A 9480-nucleotide genomic window follows, 5' to 3' on the forward strand; every position below is an offset into this window, starting at 1 on the left:
AGTTATAAAAATATCTAGGTGCAGTTTGAAATGCACTTGCAATATGAGGGTCGCTCTCCAAAATGTGCCAGTGTCTACTCACTGCTTTTTGGACTGACTTAGAGATGGAACTATATGTAGAGACTAATGCCAGGCCCCAGAAAGAGGTCTCAGGAACTTGGTTTAAGTAACTCTGATTGCTGAACTAGGTGTACCCTCTTAAGATGATTATGCATTAATGTCTCTCCATACCCCCAGTTTCTAAAGAAAGTGCACTTTATCCATCATTGATACCGTCTGACAACTTTACACCAAGGAAAAACAGACAAGAATACGAGCACTCTGAAAAAGAAAATCCTATATGGTAAAAAGATTATGTAATCCAAAAGCTGCAGTGAAACCAGCTGCAGTGAAGTAAATTACTTTGATGCCTAGACTGACTCAGTGACGCTGTTCAAATTTGGGATCACATGATGTTTTTCTTTGGCTCAACCAATCAGCTCACGACTTCACAGACAGCCTATCATGACCTGATAAACGTTGAGACAATTTAAAAACTGAAAGTAACAGCGTGCAGAAGCATGACAAAACAATGCCATCTTGAAGTATTTGAATTCATATGAAAGAAATAATTATTTCAAACTCACGTTTAAATTATTTTATCTGCACCATGAATTTGAGGGTTTTATTTGAAAGTATTACAAAATAATGTTTGGTGATTTTCAAGGGAAAGCTGCTATCTTAAATAGAGTAACATAATGGTGTCTGTAGTAGTATGAATATTACTGTGATTTTCTACAGCAACATAATGGTTTCTGCAATGGTATGAAGATAACAGTGACTTTCTACAGTACTATAATAGTTACTGTGATTTTCTACAGTAGTACAATAGTTACTGTGATTTTCTACAATAACATAATGGTTTCTGCAGTGGTATCAATATTACAGTGACTTTCTACAGTATTATAATAGTTACTGTGATTTTCTACAGTAGTACAATAGTTACTGTGATTTCCTACAGTAATGTAATGTTTATTGTGGCTTTCTATAGTAACATAATGGTGACATAATGGAGCCATCTTCCAGATTCGGTCTGGGGGGCAGACACCCTCTCTATGTTTAAGAGTAGGCTTAAAACTTTCCTTTTTGATAAAGCTTATAAACATAGCACAAAAAGTTATGAACTTTGTGTTTGGTAGATTATTTCTTTGTTGTAACAATGCTTCTTGGCAATAAATCTTATACCGTTGTAAAGCCTATTTATTTCCCTTTTAAATGGTGCCACATTTGTGAGGAACATGCATTTGTGGGATGAGCAGCAGAGCTGAGTATATGGCTTACACCCATGAAAAATATGCCAAATCTTCTCTGCCAGTGCCAAACGGCTTATTTTGCTGTTGCTATTGACAATCAGGCACCTGATTGGCAGCACCTGTGAGCATGGGCCCTGCTACAGTGATCAGTAGTTGTCAGCTCCAAGAATCGGCATGCCACGTTTGACTGATTTGCCGATTCTTGGAGCAGACAACTACTGACCACTGTAGCAGGGCCCATGCTGATTGGCACCTGATTGGCCTGACTGGGGGTACCAGAAGCTCAAAACAAGAGTCAATAACAACAGCAAAATAAGCCGTTTGGCACTGGCAGAAAATATTTGGCATATTTTTCATGGGCGCAAGCCATATACTCAGCTCTGCTGCTCATCCCACAAATGCATGTTCCTTACAAATGTGGCACTATTTAAAAGGGAAATAAACAGGCATTCCAACAGTATAAGATTTATTGTCAAGAAGCATTGTCACAACAGAGAAATAATCTACCAAACACAAATTTCCTCACTTTTTGTGCTATGTTTAGTTAGGGCCAACCAAGCTTGCCCTGGACCAGCCCTTAGTTATGCTGCTATAGGCCTAGACTACCAGGGGTCTTCCCAAGATGCACTGAGCTCCTCTCTCCTCCTCTCCATCTGTAAGTATTCATATACCATTACTGCATGTTACTAACTTGGCTTCTTCTCCGGAGTTTTTTGTGCTTTGTCATCTGCAGGGATGCCCCAGGGACTGGACTGTGGCCCTTACCCGTGAGGATGTCCTTCTCCAGCCGTTGCTGCTGTTTGCTGTTGCTAGTCATGTATCTGATTGATTTGATTTATTGATTGGGACAGTGTGCAGTTTTAAACATTAAAGATGCACTGCACCGGAGTTAGCGCGAAGCTAATTTGCATCCGTAGTCCCCCACAATCAAAACATACAACAGCACAACAACAAGCAGTACAAAGAAAAAAACAAAAACAAAAATAAAACAAACAAACAAAAAACAAAAAAAAAACAAAAAACAAAAAAACAATAAAACACACTGAACATATCATACAAAATACAAAGCTACACACAACAGCACATCACATACACCCACAATGTCAATCAGAAATTGATGTAACCTAGACTCAGTGGTCACACAGCTGATTGGTCTTTAGTACATTTTTTAGTTTGGCCTTGAATGTATTGATTGAACTACAGTTCCTCATATCATCAGGTAGGGCATTCTACTGAGTTGTGGTGTTCACAGAGAAAGCTGACTGCCCAAATGCAGTGCAATGAAATGGTATGGTACAATCTTGTATAGAGGATATTCTGGAGGATCAATTTTTTCACCTTGGATGAAAATATCAGCATTAGGAGGTTGTACCATAGTTTTAGAGAAAAACATACCTTTTGTCTTGTTTACATTTAGACTCAGACATGATTGATCAAGCCAATGTGTCATCCTTTCCAATGCAATTGTTATCTTAGCAGCAACTAACTCAGCTGTTTTTGCATGTGTGTACACAATGGTATTATCTGCATACATTTGTAGTTCTACATCATGACACTGTTGAGGGAGATCATTAACATATAGGCTAAATAATAGGGGACCTAACACTGACCCTTGTGGAACACCCATTGTGCACTTCATGTTACTGGGCAGTGTGTCACCAACTTTAACACATTGTATCCTATTGGATAAATATGAAGACATCCATGCCAGTGCTCTAGATGAGAAGTTAAATTTAGAGAGTTTTGATATTAAAACATCATGATTGACTGTATCGAATGCTTTACACAGGTCTAAAAATACAGCACCAACTACTCCTCCTTTATCAAGTCTTGATTTAATTTGCTCTATTAAGTGCAAGGTAGAAGTTTCGGTGGAATGATTTGCTCTAAAGCCAAATTGCATACAATGTAGACCAAAATTGCTCGTATTAGGAAATGTTGTCAGTTGTTTAATGACAACTTTCTCAGCAACCTTTGAGAGTACTGGCAGTATATTTATTGGTCTGTAGTTACTGGCTTCAAGGCAGTCTCCAGATTTATAAATAGGCGTGACAATGGCACATTTCCAGTCATCAGGAAAGGAACTGTGTTTAAAAGACAAGTTAATTAAATGAGCAATATGGGGAGTTAAAATATCTTTGTGTGATTTGACAGATATAGTGTCAAATTGGAAAGCATCTCTACTTTTGGAGCTTTTTAAGGAACTGATGATTTTGTTTACTTGTAACTCATTAGTCCCTACCAGCTCGAAAATCTGACCTGTAGCATCAATAGGAACAATATCCAGTTTTTTTTCGTAATTTTTTTTTCTTAACTCATATACGGACTCAAGAAAAAAATTATTAAAGACAGAAGCAACAGTAAAATGATGTTCAATTAACTTTCCCTGTACTTTGGGTTTAAAATCACCTTTTGCCTCATTCAAAATATTGAATGAGTTTCTCTCTCAACCTCTCTCAACCAGTCAAAGCAGATGACCGCCCACCTAGAGCCGGGTTCTGCTTGAGGTTTTTTCCTGTTAAAGGGGAGTTTTTCCTTACCGCTGTCGCTAAGTGCTTGCTCATGGTAGAATTGTTGAGTCTCTGTAAATAAGAGTCTAGACCTGCTCTATGTGAAAAGTGCCCTGAGATGACTTTTGTTATGATTTGATGCTATATAAATACAACTGAATTGAATTTAATTGAATTACTGTGATATTCTACAGTAACATACTGGTGACTTTGATTTTCTACAGTAATGTAATGTTTACTGCAACTTTCTACAGTAACATAATGGTTACTGTGATTTTTGACAGTAGTATAATGGTTACTGTGATTTTCTACAATAATATAAAGGTTATTGTTATTTTCTACAATAATGTTGTTTACTGTGACTTTCTACAGTAGCATTATAGTTACTGTGATATTCTACAGTAACATGATGGTTACTTTGATTCTCTACAGTAATGTAATGTTAACTGATTTTCTACAGTGGTTGGATTATTACTGTGATTTTCTACAGTAGTATAATAGTTACTGTGATTTTCTACAGTAATGTAATGTTAACTGTGATTTTCTACAATAGTGTGTTCACTACTATGATTTCCTACAGTATCATGTTGATTACTGTGTTTCAGGCCTAATACACAGTATTATACTTTAAAAATGTAATTAACTGTGCAGAAAAAGTAAATTACTATAGATTTCACAGCCATTTTTTACAGTGTAGATAGAAACCAAAATACCTCCGGGATTAGGGTTATTATTCATTGTCCATCAGGGTCTCAAAATTAAGTGTCTCATCAACTCCACTCCACTGTAATTTAACTGTCTCACCCTCTGACCATAGACTGTATATAAAGATGGGCATAGTGAGATGTGGCGTCATCCGTTGGTTTACAGTGGAGCCAGTTTAAAGCCCAGCCAACCATCTTTTCTGTTTGGAGCCAGGACTCCAGATAAGAATTTCAGGATGTTGCCTTTCATGCTCCAGAAACACACCCCGCTACCTCAGACCGAGATGAACGCTAGCTTACTGGAAACACTGAGCACTGCACTTGGGCTAACGTTAGCTACTCTTGCTTAATAACATGGCAGATTTCATAACATTAAACTAATCCAAAAATGTTGTGACAACAGTCAGGTTCAGTGCGAGTCTTGAAGCCAGGGAGAGTAGCAGGTGTTTCAACTGTCAATCACAGCTGTAAATCAATGCCCACATGGGAGACATCAAAGCTACTACAAGCAATGGCACCCCCCCATACACACACACACTTTACCCTCCTCTCACATTCACTTTAAGTCACGATCAGTGTATACCCTCAAATGCCCCTATATTGCAACACTTAAAGTTAAAAGACGCAGGAGCTTTTCTGTGTTCATATCAACAACAGTGAACACAGCAGCTATGAGTGCAGTGCTTTCAGTCTGTCCTTTAGGTCCTGTGGGCTGCCACTGCTTCAGCCCTGAATAGTTTGAGCTAAGCCCCACATATTTCTGCTCCTCAAAACTCATGATCGGTCAGGATCTGACTGTAATTATTCCTCTGTGTTCTGCTTCACATCTACACCATTGACTGTAGGCCTATGTAAAGAGATCAGCGGTTACATACAGATTCCAGGTTCATATGGTGGAATTGTTTCTAATAAAGCAGCCCTTATGGATGAATCCTGCTCTCCATCAGAGCTGTCAGGACATTTTTATTTAAGTTAGCTAAAGCCCAAGATATGCCTTAAACCCCACACCCACTCGGATTTTGCCCTTGCCGACTACTATGCATGGCTATAAAACTATACGAGTTGGTGTGGGGGTGTTGTTTAAAGTGCCGGTGAGACGATCAAATATGGTCCCACAGGTCCGGTTGGAGTAGTGCTGATCAGAAAAACACTTTGTAGTGGTTTGTAATGCTCACAACTCCGGAAAGTTATCATGTTACAACCCTGTTTACCACTGTGCACATGTGGAATGCGTCTGTGTCTGCAGACCCTGAAAAGTATGAGTGGAGCCATGTACGCATCCGCAGCCTGTGTGCAAGTCCACAGACTCTGACAGGCTCATAATAGATAAGACCCGTCTTCTTGAAGCCTGGCAACGAATCAGAAATTAAAAATGGCAATCTGTGACTGTGACAGTTCACACACTTTTGGTTTTTAGTGTCATTGAATACATTTGGCAGATAGGACTGTTGTTTCATGAGTTTTTGAGACGTTTCTGCACATGGTTTCCTTCAATTTTCTTTCAGCTCAGGCCTTCTCACTTCAAAATATGGACATTGCTGTATTCAAAACAGTAACCTTTAGATGTACAGTAGGTATACAGCTGAGTGTTGGTTGAAGGAGTTGACGCTTGTTTTTTGCATCATGCATGTCTGCAGTGGATTTAGTTCCTAGTTGCATTCCTAGTTCCTACTGCATTTGCTACATCGTTGCACTTATTTCACTTGCACTGGAAAGTAACTGTCACTACAAACACAGGCTATGACTGAAAAGGAACTTTGGGGTTGGGGATGTTTAACAATAATTGCAGTATGACACTATTATATCCAGTTGCCACTGTCACTTAAGTGTACTGTACAAGAAGAAATGATGTACTGAAGAAAGAAGGGACGAACAATATGTGTACAAATACAGGCACTCAATGGCATTAAGAACAAAATAGGCTTGATACTGCAGATACTGCTACTACTGGATTGCCTTCATTTCAACCTTGGCACTCTTCCTCAGGTAGCAACAAGAAATAAAGAGAAGGCAGGAAGTGATGTGGTAAATACAGCATAATGTAAAACTAGACAAAATGATAATGGGATGGTTGCATTATTGATAAAGAGGATTAGAGTATTACACATGTTGCTTTCTTAGTGACTTATTTAACTCAAGAAAAACAATATTCATAAGGGTAGACATGCTGAAACATGTATGTCTGAAAGCAGCCTGCTAAATAAACCAAAAATATGTCAAAATGAGGTGATAATGCTTGTATGCAGAACTATTTAAACCTATTGTAAGAGAGGTTTAAATGAGACATGACAGTGCGAGTTCCTCATTAAGCCCATGGCCTGTGTCCAGGCTAAGGGCAGTAATCATATTCACCACCTTTGCTTGTTGGTGTGATGAGTCCACTGCCCAGAACGTCAAATCGCTGGAAGAGTGTCCCTGTGGAATAAAATGTGTGGCAAGGGGGAATGAGTCTTTTAATGACAACTTTATGTTTGATTATCCCACTTTGGAGGGTGCATTAAGTTTAACTGATGTACAGTTTAGGGCAGGGGTACTCAATGGTATAAATGACGCCCTTAGAGGTGTATGTGGTGAAGGAGGGTGTGTGACAGTTACACCAGTAATTTGGTTATGATTAGTCTGCAGCCTTAGAGGATAAATTAACAATTTTTCCAAGTGTGTCTTAAAACACACTGAAAAAGGTTTTCCTCGTTATGATCATTCCTTCTGTTCATACTGGCCATTAAAAGATCCCCTTCAAATGTGCTCTCAATGTAAGTGATGGCGGACAAAATCCACAGTGTCATTTTGTGCAAAATGCAATTAAAAGTTCATCAACTTTGATTTGGACACCCGACTGTTGTTTTAAGACAGACGACTGTGAACACATCCTTTAATCTGAAAGGGGGCAGAACAATGTCCACAAGGTTTGTGTCTTGTGGATAGCACTAATGGTTTGTGTTGTGTGCAATGATGGGTTTTTCCATAGATGTTTTGTGCAGTTGCAGCACATGCCAGTGTCTGAGTATGATGCGTTTTATTCGTTTGGTCAAAGTAGACTGTAGATACTGTATGTGGTCAGTGGTGGGTTTTGTAGTGGGCTGCATTAACAGATCTCTGTAGGAGTATATGAATTTCTGATGGTTTTGTTGCCATACCCACACCCCTGGAACCTGAGAATCATGTCCTGGGCATTTCAGATGAAGTCATTTAGGCCTTTTGGATGGTATTAAGAAGCTAGTTCAATGGGTTCCAGTCAGTGAATATTGCTGAAAGATAATTACTCTCCAAACTTAATAGAATGTCCAAGAAACAGATACTCTCTTATAATTTTGACATGGTCAATTTGAGGTTATGGTGTTGGGTAAGGAGTAGAATTCCTCCTGTTCACCTGACCAGATCATGAATATGCTGTCTATGTAACAGTGCCACCCTCAGATGTATATAAGGATGGACCTCTGTATTGTATACACACTGCTCCTCAAGCACAAAGCGTCCCACATAGAGGGAGGCTGCAGAGGGCGCCACTGTAGCTCCCATAGCCACCCCTTTGAATTTGTTAACTGATCTCTTCAAAATTGAAAAGGTACAGTGAAGAACAAGATTAGCAAGAGAACCGATGAGACTCTATACATTATATAGCTTCATTTTCAAGTTTCTGCATGTCAATTTATTTGGCTCACATGATTAAACCCTTCAATTCAAAATACAAACTATTTGATGGCATAAATGCTGGCTTGTCCATTCAATGTTAAGTAGTAGGGGCACCTTTGGCAGCAAATATCTCCTTGCATTTGTGTTGACAGGTCTAAGCTAAATGGGAAATGGACTGTACTTGTATAGAGCTTTTCCAGTCTTTCTGACCACTCAAAGCACTTTTTACACTACGAGTCCCATTCACTCATTCATACGCTGAATGGGTACAGGGACTACCATGCAAGGACCCAACCTGCCCATCAGAGGAATCTGAGCATTTACACACATTCAATTTGGGGCTCAGTAGCTTGCCTAGCAACTTCAACATGCAGACTGGAGGAGCCGGGAATTGAACCACCAATCTTCCAATTAGAGGACAACCCGCTCTACCTCCTGAGCCACAGCCACCCCAAAGCTTTGTACACTTGTGCACTGCATATTTTTCCCCATTCCTCGCAAAACAGCCCAACACTGCCAGGTTGAATGAGGGCTGAGTTACCAGCAGTAACTTAATCATTTGTTTCTACACTATGAAAATAAAGGTGAAACCTGCTGTGTAGAAACAGCCAGGACTTTTAAGTATGACTGCAATCACATGGGCTTCATCTTTCTGCTTATCTGCATTTTGTACTCACGTGCAATTGAGTGCCATCATTCCCAGAGTAGTTGTCTAAGTCACTTAAGTTCAGATATGTTAAGTCTCTCGGTTAAAGGGTCAGTTAACCCAATTAATAAAATCATATTTTCTCACTTCCCTCTGGTGGTATCTATCTGTGCAGATAGTTTTAGTTTAATTTTGCTAACAGATTTCTTTACACAAATACAATTGAGAAGAATGGCACACAGTATTTTGTGCTGCTTGCTTCACTGAAAAATGACATTAAAACATCCAACAGGTACATGTCCTTCCAGTAAGTGTCCCTTTGACTCTAGCACCAACCCTTTTTAGAACTACAACTCTCTACTGAAAAAAACTTCTTTTGAAAACTGTTGGCATATGACAAACTATCTTAATGGCTTCACTTACACTAGAGACGAGAAAATTGTTTGTTTGTTGGTTTTTTTTTGTAATTTTGGATTTATGGTTTAATTTTGTAATTATTCACACAGACTGCCAAATCTAGACAGGTTTACTGCTGGCACATTTGATTTACTGAGATTTGATGAAATTGACCAAACTAACTGTTGCACCTTCTGCATACAAATGTATGTGCTGTCACACGTTGATTACGTCAACTCCATTTAACATATTTTGGGCCTTCTAAATACTACTGTGTGCACCAATAATGATTAAGGTCA

This window comes from Thunnus albacares, chromosome 2 (assembly GCF_914725855.1).
Source record: "Thunnus albacares chromosome 2, fThuAlb1.1, whole genome shotgun sequence".
Classification (NCBI taxonomy): Eukaryota; Metazoa; Chordata; class Actinopteri; order Scombriformes; family Scombridae; genus Thunnus; species Thunnus albacares.